Here is a 20,127-nt window from a genome sequence, read left to right as displayed (position 1 = left end):
TACAAGGCTATAAGAATAGTCCTAGCACTCTTTCGCTGTTCTTGGCATTAGCTCCGCATTCTTCCCCCATATACACAATCTGACAAAGAAAGTGAATTACCTAGAGTGGGAGGGGGAAGCAAAATATAACTTCACGGATTGAGAGGGTGCGTGGTGCCTACATATAACTAGGCAGTATGAGCCCACTTATCAGTATGACGGTGCACCCCCCCCCCCCCCCCCCCCCTCTGGCTCGACGCATGCCTTCATTCGTTTGGGAAGTGTGTGAAAGCCGTTGTATCCTCTCCTGGGCCAGGATGGCCCACAACTGTGTAACTGGCCCTTGATATACTGGATACTGGCACTGGGAAGGAGTTGGACGTTCGATCTGGTCCCACACGTCCATCGGGTGCATATACGGGGATCCTGCTGCCACTTGAGTACCTCAACATCATGCAGACAGTTCATAGAGACACGTGCCATGTGTGGACGAATGGAGAATCGCCTTCGTGTCAGTGAATTGTTCTTCACACCAATCTTAAAAACGCAAGATCAACTTGAAGGTGCTGCAGGTGAACCAATGGATGCACATAGCGGGGCAGTAGGTTGCTATATCGTTCGCTGGTGAGACAAGACGGCAGACGTATCAAGGGCCCTACTTCATCCCATGTAAACATCCCCTACACGAAAATACCTCAGCCGCCAGCGTGAAGGGTACCCTGTTGGCAAGTAGGCTGCATCGGTTCTTGTGGTTTTGAATATACTAGTAGTCTGCCATGTCCCAACGTGTACCGACACCATCAGCCCAGGTGACCCTTTACGATGCTTTAAGCATCCGATGGCGGTGTTACTGCCCCTGATGACCTGTGGGCTCTGTGACGAGTGGTGAACAAGTGTGGGTCGATAGCTTCTGTACTCCATAATAAGGATTCGTAATACTATGAGTGTGCGCCGATTCTGACTGTCCAGCGCTAAATTAGCTATTGTCGCACTGTGAGCTTTTATCCGCTGTTACAATCCTCGTTAGTCGATGGCAAAACCTGTTAGTAACACGTTGCTGCCCATACCATTTGGCTCTGGCAGCGGTGGTTTTCTACTGATCGACACACAACTGACACTTGGCTCGTGAATAGCCCAGTGTCTGTACGACCTAACAGTAAGAGATGACCTGTCCTACGCGTATGGCTCCCACGATCTGGCAGCGATTAAATGCGCTAATAGCGGGCGTCTTGTCCATCTTGTGCAAGACTGTCACGCCGACGAACAGTAAAAGGTCTGACAGTCCCCAAGTTACGGGACACGTCGAACTAGTAAATTTATCTTGTTGACAGGATAGCGTTCGGTCCAACATAGCACCTATCTGTGACTGAACTTTTCTCTAGTGTAGTGATACATATGTTGAAACCCTATCCGTGTGTACAATCGAAGATGTTTTAGAAAACTATTCTCATCTATTCTTCAGTCTCAGTTGCTCATTTCTGAACACATGACATTTTTCGAGCTCTCTGGATCCTCTTCAGAGCTACGTGGTTGCGTCAACAACACCTCGCGTCTGTGTCAGAATCTCGTATCAGAGATCTGAAAATGATCCAGAGAGATCGAAACATGTCATGTATTCACAAAAGTGAAACTGAGACTGAAGAATAAATGAGAACTGTTTTAAACATCAATATAGTTGCCGCCGGCCGGGGTGGCCGAGCTGTTCTAGGCGCTACAGTCTGGAACCGCGCGACCGCTACGGTCGCAGGTTCGAATCCTGCCTCGGGCATGGATGTGTGTAATGTCCTTAGGTTAGCTAGGTTTAAGTAGTTCTAAGTTCTAGAGGACTGATGACCTCAGCAGTTAAGTCCCATAGTGCTCAGAGCCATTTGAACCAATATAGTTGCCAATCACTCGTGACGAGTATGTCGGCTATAGAGAAGAATGTTTTGTCACAGTGACACTTTAAATTGTATAGTGCTTACGAATTGATTACATTTATTCTTAAGGATTTGCGAGTGAAGCTTCCACTGCTAAGAAAACTGTATTTTTTAAGGTCTGAATGATTTTTAAAAAGGAATCAGAAACATAGCCGCGTTTGTGAAACCGAATGCTACTTCATGGTTTATGAGAGTATTTACACACAGTTACGACTGAGCTTGTCAAAGAATCTCCGATTTTCTTAAAGGATCGAACGGCTCAAATTATTGCAATTTCTGGCGAAATATCGCATTTCGCTGGTCTGACAGTCTTATTTTTCAAGCCTCTGCAGTTACTGTACATTTTTCTTTGGGAAAATAAAAAGCCATTTTAAATATACAAAATCTAGTCTCGTAGGAGAACTTGGAATTTCGAAAGACCGAAGAACAAAAGCTATGGACTTGTTTGCATATTAATTTATAAGTCTGTAACAAACATATAGTAAAACTCAATTCAGATGGACTTTAAATTTTCCGTTCGCATTTGTAGCCCACGTGTATCATAAGACACTTCTAACTAAGGCTATTAAATTTCTTGGCCATGTATCATGAAACGGACATCTCTTGATTGTAGTTCGTGTTTAAGGAAGCAAGAACTAAGTTACCTAACGTACAGCGCACTATTCATTAAGTGGAACTGTGTCATCAGATTACAACTTTCATTATGTATCTTAGTTTATTAGGGTTCCTCAACTACATCGACGATTACATTTTGATACCAGTAAGAACACTAACTATTTGTTAGTTATCTACACTCGGAGACTGATGAGTTTCTTCTCATCCCGAATAGTGTGATTCGTTCATGTCACTCAATAAATTACTACTAAGTTGCCCATGAATAACAGGGCAATGCTGGCTGCATTATTTTATGAAGAGCAAGAGCAACGTTGGTTACTGCCGAATTTTATCAAATCAAAGCAAATAAAATTTTCTATTTTCGATGACTCCGCCATCTAAATAAATCGACAGACGTTGGGATCAGTAACTGTGAACAAAAATTATACTAAAGAAATGGAATGTTTGTGGTGATGGCACAGCTGTTTCACGACTCAATCTCTGGTAGTGATCGTGTCATATTACCTAACCCCTCATTCGTTGTCCTTCGAGATGCCTTCCTCAGTTTCTTATATTACCTGCATCGCAAGCGACCTTCATCAATTACTATATGAAACAATGCAGGAGACAGTTCAAGAATCCTCTTTTTCAATAAGTTTTGGGGGAGAAAATTATTGTATTTTCCTGTTTTTCAGTTATTTCTAGGCCAAATCTGAGCAGATTATTTAACATTTCAACCCTAGGCGAAATAATTTCGTTTAAAAGTATTTTCTCAGCTATTCCTATGGAACCCGTTTCTCGATATTCTGTATCATCTATGTTATCCCATAACTTCGCTCGGGAAATCCGTCGTCAAAACTTACTTACTCTCTCACGGCCTACTGCTGTGATAATGCGCAACCACAGTAACTGTGTTAAATTTAGTAAGCATCACATGAAACTGCACTTCAGTATTCACAGACTGGATTGGAATCTGCGCCGGCCGGGGTGGCCGAGCGGTTCTAGGCGCTACAGTCTGGAACCGCGCGACCGCTACAGTCGCAGGTTCGAATCCTGCCTCGGGCATGGGTGTGTGTGACGTCCTTAGGTTAGTTAGGTTTAAGTAGTTCTAAGTTCTAGGGGACTGATGACCTCAGCAGTTAAATCCCATAGTGCTCAGAGCCATTTGAACAATTTTTTGGAATCTACCTTTTCTATTTACTTTGTACCCCTGCAGTTTGAGAGCATTCAGTTCTTCACAATGGCTTATTCCAAAGAACAAAAAGATATTAGTCAAACCTGCTTTATATGCACGAAACCACGGCTCCGTACTCGAAAACTGAACTACCTGTTCTAAACAAATAGAAAACAGAAGAATGAAAAATAAGTACAAATATAACGTCTCGTCGACATCAATGCAGTTAGGGAGTGAACAGTAGGCAAGTTCAGCAGAAAAAAGATTGGGAAAGGAATCTGCTGCAGCCTACTAGAGGCGTCCCCTCTCCGTATAGTCCTGATGTGAAGTAGGGAAGCTGTAGAGCATCTAAAGCAGAATGCCACGATGGGAATTTAACAGTGCCTCCCTCCTCCTACCCCACCTCCACTCAAACACACGCAATAATAATCTAGTTGAAACAAGAACGACTGGTCTGTTTCTGTTAATTTTACTGCGTATCTGTTGAAACATGGCACGTAAAAAAAAAAAAGAAAAACATTCTTTGCCACTTGCTTCACTATTTTTGCAACCTCACTTGTTTCACAATTTTTGCAACCTAGGTTTCGGGTTATTAGCGCACTGTCCACCATTACTGAGAAAGATATTGTTGTGTAAACGGTACAAACGTAAACAACAGCAAAATTACAGTCCTCAAAGAAATTAATTGCAAATACCAAACATACAAAAATACCGTTGCAATAAGGAGAATACTAACTCCAGTAACTGCCAACTTCATTTATAGTCGGACACCATTGGAAAAGAAATGAAATGGCCAATCAGTCACTTTTGACAGTATGAAGGAGTGGAGAGTAACTGAAGTCAGTCCAGTTCACTGCACTACAGGAAACATCCTGAACCGCTTCTAAAATGAACAAACGGACTTCAGAACTCCCCATTTCTTTATATTGCCAAAACTGTCCAATCTATTTTTTTTTGATTGCGCTTCCACTATAAATGCATCTGCCATTTATTGATGCCAGTGTTCTATGATTGTGAATGCTATTTATTGTACTTCGTATCAGCAAATGGTTCAAATGGCTCTGAGCACTATGGGACTCAACATCTTAGGTCATAAGTCCCCTAGAACTTAGAACTACTTAAACCTAACTAACCTAAGGACATCACACACACCCATGCCCGAGGCAGGATTCGAACCTGCGACCGTAGCAGTCCCGCGGTTCCGGACTGCAGCGCCAGAACCGCTAGACCACCGCGGCCGGCTCGTATCAGCAATTAATTTCTTTGTGGACTGTACCATTACGCATAACTTCTTTGTCAATAATGGTAGATAATGAATTAATTATCCGAAACATAGCTCACGAAAGTAAACAATCGACGCAAAAAGGGCAAAACGTATGTTTCCAAAATACGTCAGTTTTTGTGCTTAGACCTTCATACACTACCTGAGCAAAACAATGTAGTACCCAGAAGTGACGAATGACAAAACAGAACTTCATGGGTTGACAGCGTATGTGATGTTATATCACTGATTACAAAATCGTGTCAAATTTAGTAAGACGGTTCAATATAAGACTACTTATCAGTCTGGCGGTGCGCCCCTTTGGCCTGGACGCGTGCGCTAATTCGGCTGGAAAGAGTGCCATGAAGCCGGTGTGTTTTCTCTTCAGGCAAGCTGGCCTACAACTGTGTAACGTTGTATTCGCGACACACCAATCTGCCGCGACATGCCAGGTGTGTAGTGAGGCTGTTAACACCTCAACGCCGGGCGTCGCGAATTCGCATCATATCAATGCGACTCTAGTAAATGTAAGGTTAACTGTTTTCAGCACCAGAGACGCTACCAACGCTTCTGATGTTTGCTGCCATGTCCTGAGTGTTTCGGGTATTTCTAGAGCGATATCATTTTTGATTTTATTCTTCTATGAAGAAATTTATTCAGACATTGAGCGGCAAATATCTTCTAATCTTTCATAAATAAAATATCTAGAAGATAAATAAATTTATCGCAAAACCGTTTCTTGAAGTAGCTCAACTTGCAAGAAATCACCCGTCATTATACGTTATTATACGGATAATATAAAAAAGTGTAGTATTCACTATATGTGTTTGCTTTTTTTGCAACTAGGAAGAAAATATGTGTAGGGCTGTTACGAAAGTTTGAAAAGTACATTGATATGTCGCAAACGAAAAAGGTTGATACTGGCGTTGGGACGAAGTTGACGTCTGAGCTGGTCCCACACACATTCTACCGAGGACAGATCTGGGGATTAGCCGTCCGGTGTGGCCGTGTGGTTCTAGGTGCTTCAGTCTGGAACCAGTTGACTGCCACGATCGCAGGTTCGAATCTTGCCTCGGGCATGGATGTGTGTTATGTCCTTAGGTTAGTTAGGTTTAAGTAGTTCTAAGTTCTAGGGGACTGATGACCACAGATGTTAAGTCCCATACTGCTCAGAGCCATTTTTTTTTAGATCTGGGGATTAGCTGGCCACGGGAGTACCTAAGTTCACTCACATAGTTCATAGAAACGTGTGCTATGTGTGGACGACCGTTGTCCTATTGAAAAATGACATCACGATACTTTTGCATGAAAGGCAACACATCAGGACGCAGATTGTACGAGGGTTGGAACTTTAATAGTGGAAACTATTCATTTACAGCTCGCACAAAATAGATACGTGTTTCAAAGTTTTACTGACCTTCAAAGTAGTCTCCAGCATTGTGTATAATCCGTTGCCAGCGATGTGGAAGTCGTAGGATACTCTTAGCAGTACCAATTGTGTTGACAGTTCGAGTGGCGAGGTCTATTGCCCGACGAATTTGTAGCAGTTCTGAAGTGAATGCCGTGAAGTGTTTCCTTCAGTTTAGAAATCGAGTTGAACTCACGAGGGCTTAAGTCAGGGGAGTGCAGTTGGTGGTATAGCACTTAGCAGCCCCAATCGTCGAACAAATCAGAAACAGCTTGTACTGCACGTGCTTGAGCATTGTCCTGCAAAATGATGGTCATGTCCTGTAGAAAGTGTCATCATTTCTGTCTCTAAGCTGGTCGTAGGTTGTGTTCCAAAAATGAACAGCATAGAGACACAGGACCCCACCATCATTTTGCAGGACAATGCTCAAAAACGTACAGTGCAAGCTGTTACTGATTTGTTTGACTGATGGGGCTGCTAAGTGTTATACCACTTACTGCACTCCCCTGACTTAAGCCCTCGTGAGTTCAACTCAATTTATAAACTGAAGGAAACACTTCACGACATTCGCTTCAGAACTGCTACAAATTCGTCGTGCAATAGACCGCACCGCTCGAAATGTCAACACAATTTGCACTGCTAAGAGTATCCTACGACTTCCACATCGCTGGCAACGGGTTATACAAAATGCTGGCGACTACTTTGAAGGTCAATAAAACTTTGAAACACATATCTATTTTGTAGCCGGCCGCGGTGGTCTAGTGGTTCTAGGCGCGCAGTCCGGAACCGCGGGACTGCTACGGTCGCAGGTTCGAATCCTGCCTCGGGCATGGATGTGTGTGATGTCCTTAGGTTAGTTAGGTTTAAGTAGTTCTAAGTTCTAGGGGACTGATGACCACAGAAGTTAAGTCCCATAGTGCTCAGAGCCATTTGAACCATCTATTTTTTACGAGGTGTAAATAAATAGTTGCCACTATTTAAGTTCCAGCCCTCGTATGTGATGTACCGTTGTGCCGACAGGGCTCACTCAGTCTCTACCAGCCGTGACAGGAAGTCATACTCGATGGTCCCCCCCCCTCCTCCCCACAAACAATGACATAGCTGTTCCTGTCCAAAACATTGGAAGAATGGGACATCTCCCCAAGTCGCCACCAAACTCGCTGATGATGGTCATCCGCAGTAATACATAACCGCAGTTCATCGATGAATACAATGCGACACCATTCATCAGAAGTCCATGCTTCCCGGTCATGTCACTACTCCAAACGCTGCCGACTGCGGTGTTGACAGCAGCCTACTGATGGACCGGTAATTTCCTGGCCTAGCTGCTGTTGATCTCCGAAAAATGATGTGGAATTACACAGAAGGAGTCTACTACTTGTTCTCAGGTGGCAGACATAAATGTGGAGGGGTTACGATGTGTTAGCTGTATAGTACGGCGAACCTCCCTTGCGGTGGTCAGACGCCGTCAACCGGAACCTTGACGAGTATATCTGCCCTCACGTTCCCATGCCGTCCAACATCGGGCCACTGTCACAACCGAACTTTGCACAGATCTGCATACTGCACGATTCGAGCAGCTGGCCAAGTTGAGACACTCAATGAGGCCCCTTTCAAACTGTGTCAGTTGCTGATGACGCTGTCTCATATGAATACGCGGCACCGTCATGTCTTTTACAGCGATCACTCAATATATGACGCTGGTCCTTTACATAGCCTACCAAGCCTCGTAATAACACTAAACACGAACAACACTAATGCACTCTGGTGGACATTCTACTCGTCAGAAAGGTATTGCAACTCTATAATCATTAACATGCTCGGTGACGTCGTGTGCGAGGACGAAGATGTACTAACATGCGACCACGCCGTCTGTGTGCTTAACTTTTTTTGTCAGGCAATGCATATAAGAACACGTAATTGATTACTTGTGTGTGTTACTATGTTATACTACATTACGTATCTTAACCTGCAGAGGCAGAAAATTCGTTTTGACTCTCCGATCATACATTAATCCCATTTAGACCGGAATATTACAGAAAGAAATGGCAATGTTGACTTGGCGCTCACAGTTATATATACCGCAGCATCGATCTCACGTTACGCTTCATTAACATCAGAATTACCTTGAGAGTAACTTGGTGTCGTCGTTGGTGGTGGTGATAGTGGTTGTGGTTGTGTAGCAGTAGTAGTAGTAGTAGTTGTTGTTGTAGTAGTAATCTGAAAGAAAATCTGAAGATATGAACCTCTTATGTGTCTGTTTCTTTGTAACTCTGTAAAGGTCACAGTCTGAGTCGTTTAGTAATTGATGAAATTTAAACGGACATAAATCTGATCTCATACTGTAAAGTATCTTCGCTAAATGACTATGTATAGATTTTGCTGAAAACATCAACATGGTGATGTTTATCGAGGTAGGAGTAATACAGATTGTGAGCTTCTTGCCCCAACATTAGTACCAATGTGACGCGATGCAATGTGTTATTCACCGTGATTAGCATGTCCAAATGAAGGTGGCAAATAATTTAACATCGCCCACCATTAGGTAGTTTCAGAATTTTTTTCTGGTGCGATCCTTACCAAAATAATAAATTTAGAGAAACGTGTACACTGTAGACGATAGCCAGAAGCCATGCGGCAGTAAGAACGTAGCAACCAGTTTTCCTTGCACTAGTCCTCCATACCTTTGCACCTGGCCCTTCCACTAACACGACTCTTTGCGTCACAGCAATTATGTTAATTTACCATGATATAGAGGGTCAGGCGTCCTGAATATGTATCTTCTGCCTGCCGAAGTGGAATTTACATGTCCAGTCTTCTCGCCTCGTTGAAGAGCAGCTGTTCTATTTTTGTTCGTGTTGCGACTGGTATCTTACATCAGTCTCCATACCTTAATTCAGGTGTTGAAAGTATTAATTGCTAAAGTCGCATACACATGCTGTCAAAGAGCAAGGCTGTATGTGTTTAAAATATCTAATGCCCTGGACGATGGACCTAGCTACACAGGTTTGAGTGAAAATACTGGCTACTTGATCTTACATAAAGTACATAATGTGTAACAAAAAGAGCAAATAATAATGTTAAAGCATCATTGCATTATTGTGACTCCCGTAGTGAATGTCAGTTAAACCGTTATTACAACGAATCATTTAACTACGGTGATTACTTCGTGTCACGTCTAGACTCGATATCACGAGCTCAACCTGTTATCAGGCCACTAATGGAATAGCTGATCATTTACGCCGGCCGCTGTGGCCGAGGGGTTCTAGGCGCTTCCGTCTGGAACCGTGCGATCGCTACGGTCGCAGGTTCGAAACCTGCCTCGGGCATGGCTGTGTGTAATGTCCTTAGGTTAGTTAGGTTTAAGTAGTTCTAAGTTCTAGGGGGCTGATGACTACGGGATGTTAAGTCCCATAGTGCTAGGAGTCATTTTAACCATTTGATCATTTACATCAACAAAAAAAAAAGGTTCAAATGGCTCTGAGCACTATGGGACTTAACTTCTGTGGTCATCAGTCCCCTAGAACTAAGAACTACTTAAACCTAACTAACCTAAGGACATCACACACATCCATGCCCAAGGCAGGATTCGAACCTGCGACCGTAGCGGTCGCGCGGTTCCAGACTGTAGCGCCTAGAACCGCTCGGCCACTCTGTCCGGCCTTTGCATCAACATTCAATACGGAGCAGTAAAAACTGGACGTGAAAAACCGAAATTAACGTTTTGAACCTCAGTAAATGAACTGTACTGCGGTGAAGTATTGGACAAGACTTTTAGCGAATACGACTTCAAAGTCTGCAATTTGCATGAAAATGATATGAGACGAAGCAGTCATTTGGATGCACTTTAGTAACTTTCAGATGTCTTGACCACACCTTTTATTATTCTCAAAATTGCATTACCCCTTTCGACATTCCGTCATTTTCATAGGATGATGGAGGGTGGTATGTCGAAACGCATGAGGCGATTTTGGAAATAAAAAGTGTGATGAAGACATCTGAAAGGTGTTAAAGTGCTACTTCAACACACTTGTGGTACAGCATGAATGTCAATTTTATAACAAAAAAAAAAAAATACTTTCCAAAGGAAAAGGCACATTATGTGCCAGAAGCCATTCTGTACGAGTTTTTTAAAATATTTTTAAATGTCATGTTGTGTAGGACCAATTTGAGAAGGAAGTCTCCATGGTCATGGATGAGTCAGTACATGAAATAGTAACAGAAGAGCAGTAATAGATTAAATGAATGTATGTGAATCCTATACAGACAAAAACACAAAAGTTTAAATGAATATAATCAACAACGTAACACAGGAATTATGTTAATTTGTTAACTTTTCCAGGAATACCTCGACTGAATAGAAGGAGTGAGTCCTGAGGAAACTTTTCAGTTAAGACTTGAAAGTGCGTGGATTACTGCCAAGATTTTTGAATTCTTATGGCCGATTACCGAAAATGGATGCAGCAGAATACTGCACGCGATTCTGCGCACGAGTCAAGAAGGAGCATTCCAAATGCAGATTGTATTTCTGACTAATATTAACTGAGTGGACGCTGTTAACTCTTAGGAATAATCTGATATTGTTAACAACAATCGACATTAAAGAACTACAAACGACATTAATGAAAATATGTATTGGTAGGCCAATGTCATAATTCACAGACTCATGAACAGGGGTCGACAAGAGGTTCGCAAATTTACACCAGAAATTGCTCGAACCACCCGTTAAAAAAGTAAAAAATACCCTTTTTGAATCAGAAGAGTTACACCAAAAAATAATAACATACGTCATAAGCGAATGAAAATAAGCAAAGTAGACTACTTTTCGTGTTTTTGGAAATTTGTGGTAAGTTCCTATGGGACCAAACTGCTGAGGTCATGGGTCCCTAGGCGTACACACTACTTAATCGCACTTAAACTAACTTACGCTAAGGACAACATACACCCATGCCCGAGGGAGAACTCTAACCTCCGACAGGGGGACCCGCGCGAACCATGGCATGGCGCCGAGACCGCGCGGATACCCCGCGCGGCTCTACTTTTCGTATTGAACTATCACTTATTTCACATACCGTTCTACTGGTAAATAAAGCAATGTATACCAGTTAGCAAGGTATACGTACAAAAAATAGGAACAGAAAGAACCCCTTAACAAACCATGACCTTTATCGTGTTCTATGCCACTGTTGTGAGTCGTACTGTGGCGAAGTATGGTACAAAGCTTCGCTGGCGCCGTAATTTTGCATGGCCCGGCGCCTGACCCCACATATATATCTTAATGACAGCTGTATTCTTATTTACTATTTGCTTCTGCTTCCAGAGAGTGATCTGTACTCCTAGATGCTTTGAAGAATATTTTAAATATAGTACCTTCAGCTTGGAAATTCTTTTGGTGTAGGCCACGTAAAGCGTTTCCTTATGAGCGAAAGTTATTCCTAGCAATGTCAGTTACAAATTCTTCAGTACAGGGTATGTGAAAAAATGTGTTTTTTTTTTCTTTTACGCAAGTATGTACACATAAAAGGAGCTGTGGTTAGAAAACACAGCAGACGTAACGACGGAACGGTGGGAATTTTGCAGATATGTGGGGTCCACTTCCTCAAGCATATAATAATTATAACGGAGGATACGTGTGGGACAGAATGAACTTAACAACAGAAGTAGACTGTACGTGATTGGTTACAAACTCTATGACTATTTGGCCGCAGTAAGGTACGGAAATCATGAAGCAGGCCATGATTTCGCGAAACTTCATGTAATTTTTTTTATATTTGTGATTATTGTCATCGTACAGTCACAGAGATGTATTACATAAATGATGAATAAAAGACTCTTCATCTATACTCTGCAATCTAATCCATGGTAGAGGGTACTTCTTAGTTTACCATATACTAACGTTCCGCCAAGTCCCCTTCACGGATGGAAGGCGTGACGAATTATTTGTTGTCTGTTACTAACTAATGCCATCTTCACAGTCTCTGCGGAAGCGATACGTAGGGCATCTAGGAATATTCGTGGATTCCGATCTGAAAACGTGTTCATGGACTTTCCAAAGTAGATTTTTTTCCAAATATTACGAATCCCTTCCACGTACGGCGGGTGAGACTTCTTAGAATTACAGTTACACTCAACACCCGGAAAAGACCGGGACCATACGCCTCTCTTGATTAGAGTACGTTCGATGCGATCTGTCAGTGAGACCTAATATGAATTGCAGACACCTTAGCTGTATTCCAATCTACGAAGTTGTGCAAATGTTTTGTAAGCAATATATCGTAGTCAAACTGCGTGTACACAATATCCTACCAATAAAACAAATCCTGTCACATGTTTTTCTTATAACAGAGTCCAAATGATCATTTTTATATGACTGAATCAAATTTTAACTAATTAAATGTTGAGTCGAAGTCTACTACATTTTCCGTTTCAAGAAGAAAACGGAATTTATAACACTGCATTAACAGCTGGTTGCCAGACAGTGCACCAAATCAAAGTGTACAGATCAGACTGACCACTACTCCAAATTTTTATTTGATGTCGTCATCTCAGAAAGCCGCGTCATCTGCATGCATCCATACGAATATTGTTGGCCTTACCACGCTTGCTGAGGTGCATGTGAAACTACTACTGCGTCTATGTGGAGACTTAACATCGAGATCAACATGTTACCTTTCGCCTCATATTAAACTTCAAATCCGGTCGCAAAGCTGACTAGATTTTATTCGGCAGGCGTCGGTATAATGCCGAATCTAAGGCTATTATCAAAGTTGAAAATCACCGACTCTGTTCGACTGCCTCAATCTATGGTTCTTGTATCATCACGTGATACTACGGATAACGACCCATTTTCGTCAAAGCAACTGAGGACAATCGAGTGTGTTTTTATTAGAGACTTAAAAATGATAATCTGGTTTTAGTACGATCAAACAACAGTAAACGCGCTGCCCAGATACCAATGTACAAAAGAACAAAGTCAACAAATGTCAACAATAATTCACTGTGTGGAAGAAAGTACGTGGTTACCCAGAAGACATGGTCGGACGTCGAAGTAAGTTGGTACACTTACACACCATTAGCAGTTATGTAAAACTTCCTGGCAGATTAAAACTGTGTGCCCGACTGAGACTCGAACTCGGGACCTTCACCTTTCGCGGGCAAGTGCTCTACCATCTGAGCTACCGAAGCACGACTCACGCCCGGTACTCACAGCTTTACTTCTGCCAGTATCCGTCTCCTACCTTCCAAACTTTACAGAAGCTCTCCTGCGAACCTTGCAGAACTAGCACTCCCGAAAGAAAGGATACTGCGGAGACATGGCTTAGCCACAGCCTGGGGGATGTTTCCAGAATGAGATTTTCACTCTGCAGCGGAGTGTGCGCTGATATGAGAGCTTCTGTAAAGTTTGGAAGGTAGGAGACGGATACTGGCAGAAGTAAAGCTGTGAGTACCGGGCGTGAGTCGTGCTTCGGTAGCTCAGATGGTAGAGCACTTGCCCGCGAAAGGCGAAGTTCCCGAGTTCGAGTCTCGGTCGGGCACGCAGTTTTAATCTGCCAGGAAGTTCCATATCAGCGCACACTCCGCTGCAGAGTGAAAATCTCATTCTGGAAACATCCCCCAGGCTGTGGCTAAGCCATGTCTCCGCAGTATCCTTTCTTTCAGGAGTACTAGTTCTGCAAGGTTCGCAGGAGAGTTTCTGTAAAGTTTGGAAGGTAGGAGACGGATACTGTCAGAAGTAAAGCTGTGAGTACCGGGCGTGAGTCGTGCTTCGGTAGCTCAGATGGTAGAGCACTTGCCCGCGAAAGGCGAAGTTCCCGAGTTCGAGTCTCGGTCGGGCACACAGTTTTAATCTGCCAGGAAGTTTCATATCAGCGGACACTCCGCTGCAGAGTGAAAATCTCATTCTGGAAGCAGTTATGTAGATGATAATAGTTACAATTCTCTGTGACGGGTATAGCGGCCAACAGGGTACATTAGTGTTGTTTATGTTAAGTGTTGTTGCATACCTGGTAGGGTATATAAGGAGCGCGATCAGTGTCAGATATTAAGTGATCACCGTGAAAGACACGGAGATGCAGTGTACTCGTGTGAAACAGCTTTATAAGTATATGAGAGATTAAAAGGGGCCTAATAAATCGTGGTTCTGCACTACCCCGGATGAACATCGTCGGCGAGTTTGACGGCAACCTTGGGAGAGGTTCCATTCTTCAAATGTTTAGGAGAGGAACACCTGTGTTACTCCAGGCGTCACTGTATCAGGAGCCATAGAGTATGATTCCAGATCACGGACAGTAATGACTGAAGGAATTCTGACAGAAAAACAGTACGTCCCTGACATCCAGCGACCTCATCATGGAACAGTATCAGGATGCTATTTTTCAACAGGACAATACTCGTTCACAATTGGCACGTGTCTCTATGAACTGTCTGCAGAATGCCGAGGTACTCCCGCGGCCAGCATGATCCGTGGTCCGTCCCCGGTAGCTGAGTGGTCAGCGCGACAGAATGTCAGTCCTAAGGGCCCGGGTTCGATTCCCGGCTGGGTCAGACACTTTCTCCGCTCAGGGACTGGGTGTTGTGTTGTCCTAATCATCATCATTTCATCCCCATCGATGCGCAAGTCGCCGAAGTGGCGTCAAATCGAAAGACTTGCACCCGGCGAACGGTCTACCCGACGGGAGGCGCTAATCACACGACATTTACATTTATTTACATTATTCGTGGATCTGTCCCCAATTGGACGTGTGGTACTGGGTCGGACGTCAACTCTGTCCTAGTACCAGTGCTCAGCATATTAAGGACCAGTTACAACAGTTTGATCCATTTAGCGTCAGGAGAGGATACGAAAGGTTTAAAGAAACTCTTCACAACCGAATTGGTGCACGCATCAAAACCAGAAGGGGTGTAACGTTGTGATGATAAGTGGGCTCAAACTACCAAAGTCTTCGTAAATTTGATTCGGTATTGCAATCACTAACACATCACATACTCTCTCAGCCGATGAAGTTTCATTTCGGTTCCTCCACCGCTTCTGGGGGCATCGTCTTTTATTGTCAGGCAGCATATGTTATGACCAGGAAACGAATATGACTGGAGATGACTTACACCTATGTTCAACCGTGGGCCACTCAAAGAGGTTTTCGCACTTTATGTAAGGCGACGTCTGCTCTCAGAGCCTGATTCTTAACTTTTGTCTAATATTGTGGCATAATTTGCAAGTTGCTATTAAATCAACGGGAACACCTACTGAGCAAAACTTCGTATGAGGGACCACCACCACTCTCTTGTGTACTGCCAGAGTCGTTTGTTATAGCATCACAGGAAAGTGGTAGTCGTTACTTTAGGCGCTGGATTCCAAATTGTTCTGTGTACCTGATGACATGTCTGTGAGCGCAGACTGTCAGAGCACAGCTTATGGGACCAAATGTATCTTAATACTAACTAAATACTTAGGTATTACAGTAACGAATAACAAATTGGAACGATCACATACTTCATGTTGTGGTCAAAGCAAACCAAAGACTGCGATTTATTGGCAGAATACTTATAAAATGCAACAGGTGTACTAAAAGTACTGCTTACAACATGCTTGTCCGCCTCTTCTGGAGTACAGCTCTGCGGTGTGGAATGTGGAATTCACATCAGATGGGACCGACGGAGGATATCGAAAAAGTTCAAAGAAAGGCAGCTCGTTTTGTATTATCGCGAAATAGGCGAGAGAGTGCCACGGACAAGATACGTGAATTGGGATGGCAGTCATTGAAACAAAGGCAGAATCTCGTGAAATCTCAATCACCAACTTTCTCATCCGAATGCGAAAATATTCTGTTGGCGCCCACCTACATAGGAAGAAATAATTATCATGATAAAAAAAAGAGAAATCAGAGCTGGCACAGAAAGATTTAAGTGTCCGTTCGAGAGTGGAACGGTAGATAAATAGCTTGAAGGTGGTTCGATGAACCCTCTGTCAGGCATTTAATTGTGAATTGCAGAGTAATCATGTAGATGTAGACGTAGGGCAATTATTCTGTTAGAGGTCTCGAGATTATGTCTGAAGTCATAAATGCTTTTAAGATTATAGACAAAACATACGAAATATTAACAGAAGGAGACTGCACAGGACTGTCGCGAAGGAACAATAGACATAATGGGACAAGCAACTTCAGAATTAAGTGGAACAACCTTTCCGTGAAATCATGAAACGACGCAAAATGCAAAAACAGATCCTCCCTGTTGAGGTTTGAAGCTCAAAACCTTTGCTTAACAGAGATACTCCTTTAACAGGACACATATAGGAAAGACATGTAAACATAAACCAAGGATGTTTGGAATACTGTAAAATGTCCCAATCAGTAAATGCCCAACAAAACGTCGGATTTATTTTCGGCGGAAACACAGGCCAACTAGTACGGTGAACTACAGACCTCTTACCATTTTACATGGAAGTAATTTTGCTGCAGCGGGGGTTCTAGTTTCAAGGTGATCTTTTCATCATCTACACGGTTTAATTACAACCAAGGACTATATCATCACTTTATATCTCATGTGTTTTTCATACACCGTGTGGTTCTTAGTAAGGACGTCGTGTATAAAGATGATAATGACCGTAATTCACTGCCAGTTCTGACCATACGTGGTTTGACAAACATGTGGCACACAAACGTTAAAGCGATATCAGCGTTCTCTTTCTGAGCTTTCCGAAATTATTCTGTCAACGTACCACTGGGCTCCGGGAAGGCGCAGCAGTACCCACTAGCTGTCAGCACTAGACTCTGGCTTTCTGACGTACGTCCCGTCGCTCTCAGCTTCCTGTAACAGAAAATTCCAGACCGCTATATCATTTGTTGCCCTTGAATTTTGTTAACACATAAGATACTTTGTAGTGCACTTGTGTTAAGTTTGGCACATGGAATTACAGCCTAGGAATGTTAAGAGAGGTAGAAGATATTTTAATTTTACAAGGGAACCTCCCCATCGCACCCCCCTCAGATTTAGTTATAAGTTGGCACAGTGGATAGGCCTTGAAAAACTGAACACAGATCAATCGAGAAAACAGGAAGAAGTTGTGTGGAACTATGAAAAAATAAGCAAAATACACAAACTGAGTAGTCCATGGGTAACATAGGCCACATTAAGGATAATGTGAGCTCAAGAGCGCCGTGGTCCCGTGGTAAGCGTGAGCAGCTGCGGAACGAGAGGTCGTTAGTTCAAGTCTTCCCTCGCGTGAAAAGTTTAATTTTTTATTTTCAGACAATTATCAGAGTTCAGGCACTCACACATAATCAACTTCGCTCTCCAAAATTCCAGGACATGTTCAGATTTGCTTGGACATATGCACGATTTGACGGTCTACACACGGAAAAATTTGAAAACGTTAAAAACATATGTTTTGACAGAGCACAGAGAAAACTGTGCGACTGTGAAATTGTTGCATTCATTTGTTGCAGTTTATGTGACACACTCTTATGTTTTCATCACTTTTTGGGAGTGATTATCACATCCATAAGAAAACCTAAATCGGGCAAGGTAGAAGAATCTTTTTACCCATTCGCCAAGTGTGCAAGTTAGGTGGTTCGACAACATATTCCTGTCATGTAGCGCACATGCCGTCACCAGTGTCGTATAGAATATATCAGACGTGTTTTCCTGGATCAAATGTTTTCGGTTCCCATTGAAGAGCACGTCCTTTCGTCTACTAATCGCACGGTTTTGCGGTGCGGTCGCAAAACGCAGACACTTAACTTTTTACAGTGAACAGAGACGTCAATGAACGAACGGCAGATCACAACTTTGCAAAAATAAAGTAAGTAAAATTTTCGCTCGAGGGAAGACTTGAACCAACGACCTCTCGCTCCGCAGCTGCTCACGCTAACCATGGGACCACGACGCTCCTGTGCTCACATCATCCTTGATGTTGTTTATATTTCCCATGGACTACTCAGTTTGTATACTTTGCCTATTTTTTCATAGTTCCATACAACTTCTTCCTGTTTTCTAGATTGATTTGAGTTCAGTTTTTCAAGGCCTATCCACTGTGCCAAACTATAACTAAATCTGAGGGGGGTGCGATGGGGAGGTTCCCTTGTTAGTAAGAGTGAAAGGATACTAATTTCAGAGTATCTGAGTAGTCAGCATCAGAAATTCAGTGATGAGGAAAATGAGAAAAATTCAAACCATCGTTCAATATGACTTACATAACTATTGTCCAAGCCAGGTTTTAAGGGATGGGAAAGACCCACCGCGATTGAATAGCAATGTTAGAAAGTGCTACATAAACAAAGAAAGCTTTATCACAGATTCAAGAGAAGCCCAAACCTAGTTGACAAATAAAGGCTGAACGAAACGAAAATGAGCATAAGGAGAGCAGTGTGAAACAAGTGTTCAATCACTGTGAAAGAAAAATGCTGTCATCAACCAAACTGAGTAAAAACCCTAAGAGGTTTTGGTTTTATGTAAAATTAGAAAGCTGTTCGAAAACCACTATTCATTCACTCAGTGACCATAGTGGCACCCAAACGGAAAATAACTGACAGAATGCCGAAATACTGAATTCGGTCTCCCGAAATTCCTTCATCGCGGAGATCGTAACACGGTCCCTCCTTTCAGTCATGGTACGAGCGTGGAAATGGCAGGTACTGAGATAGCCGACCGTGGAATAGAAAATCAACTACCATCACTTAATAGTGGAAAGGCATTACAGCGAGACGAAATACCTATAAGATTCTACGAAGATTAGGCGAAAGAACTTGCTCCCCTCTGGCAGCAGTTTATCGTAGATCGCTGGAGCAACGAAGAGTACTTAGCGAGTGGAAGAAAGCGCAGATCATTCCCGTTTTCAAGAAGGACCATAGGGCAGATGCGCATAATTATAGGCCTATATCGCTGACGTCAATCTAAGTAGATTTATGGAACATGTTTTATGCTCAAGAATTATGACGTTTTTCGAGAACGAAAATCTTCTCTATAGAAATTAACATGGATTCCCAACACAGAGATCTTGCGTAACTCAGCTCGCTCTGTTCCTCCATGAGATCCATAGCGCTGTAGGCAACGACACTCAGGTTAATGCCGTGTTGCTTGACTTCAGGAAGGCATTTGACACCGTCCCGCACAACCGGTTAGCGAAAAAAACACGAGCTTATCGAGTGTCGGGCCAGATTTGCGACTGGATTCAAGTCTTTATTGCAGATAGAACTCAACACATCGCCCTTAACAGAACAAAACGACAGATGTAGGTCTATAGGCAATTTCAGAAGTATTCCAAGGAAGTGTGATAGGATCGTTACTGTTTACAACGTATGTAAAAGACCTAGTGGAAACCTTCGGAAGCTCTTTAAGGCTGTTCGAAGATGATTCGGTTGCCTATAACAAAGTAGCAACGCCAGAAGACAGTATCGATTTGCAGAATGACCTGCAGACGACTGATGAATGGTGCAGACGCTGGCAGTTGAAAAAAAAATGGCTCTGAGCACTATGGGACTTAACATCTGTGGTCATCAGTCCCCTAAGAACTACTTAAACCTAACTAACCTAAGGACATCACACACATCCATGCCCGAGGCAGGATTCGAACCTGCGACCGTGGCGGTCACGCGGTTCCAGACTGAAGCGCCTAGAAGCTGGCACTTGACTCTGGACGTGAATAAATGTAACATATTGCGCATACATAGGACAAGAAATCACTACTGTACAGCTACACTATTGATGACAAACTGCTGGAAACAACCTCTACCGTAAAACATCTAGAAATAACTATCCAGAGCGACGATAAATGAAATGACCACATAAAACAAAT

The 20,127-nt window shown here is 42.9% G+C and overlaps 1 long non-coding RNA gene across 1 annotated transcript in view; it reads right to left on the bottom strand.

The window, feature by feature from the left end:
- The window catches only part of LOC126183698 (uncharacterized), a 268,012-nt gene that overhangs the window by 88,618 nt on the left and 159,267 nt on the right, over positions 1–20,127 (bottom strand). The window contains exon 3 of the long non-coding RNA XR_007536792.1: positions 17,053–17,141. This is a non-coding gene — a long non-coding RNA (uncharacterized LOC126183698). The remainder of the gene's footprint in view (positions 1–17,052; positions 17,142–20,127) is intronic.

Source organism: Schistocerca cancellata, chromosome 4 (assembly GCF_023864275.1).
Source record: "Schistocerca cancellata isolate TAMUIC-IGC-003103 chromosome 4, iqSchCanc2.1, whole genome shotgun sequence".
In the NCBI taxonomy this organism is placed as follows: Eukaryota; Metazoa; Arthropoda; class Insecta; order Orthoptera; family Acrididae; genus Schistocerca; species Schistocerca cancellata.
Note: the sequence above shows the minus strand (reverse complement) of the source record. Positions and strands in the feature narration are given on the sequence as shown.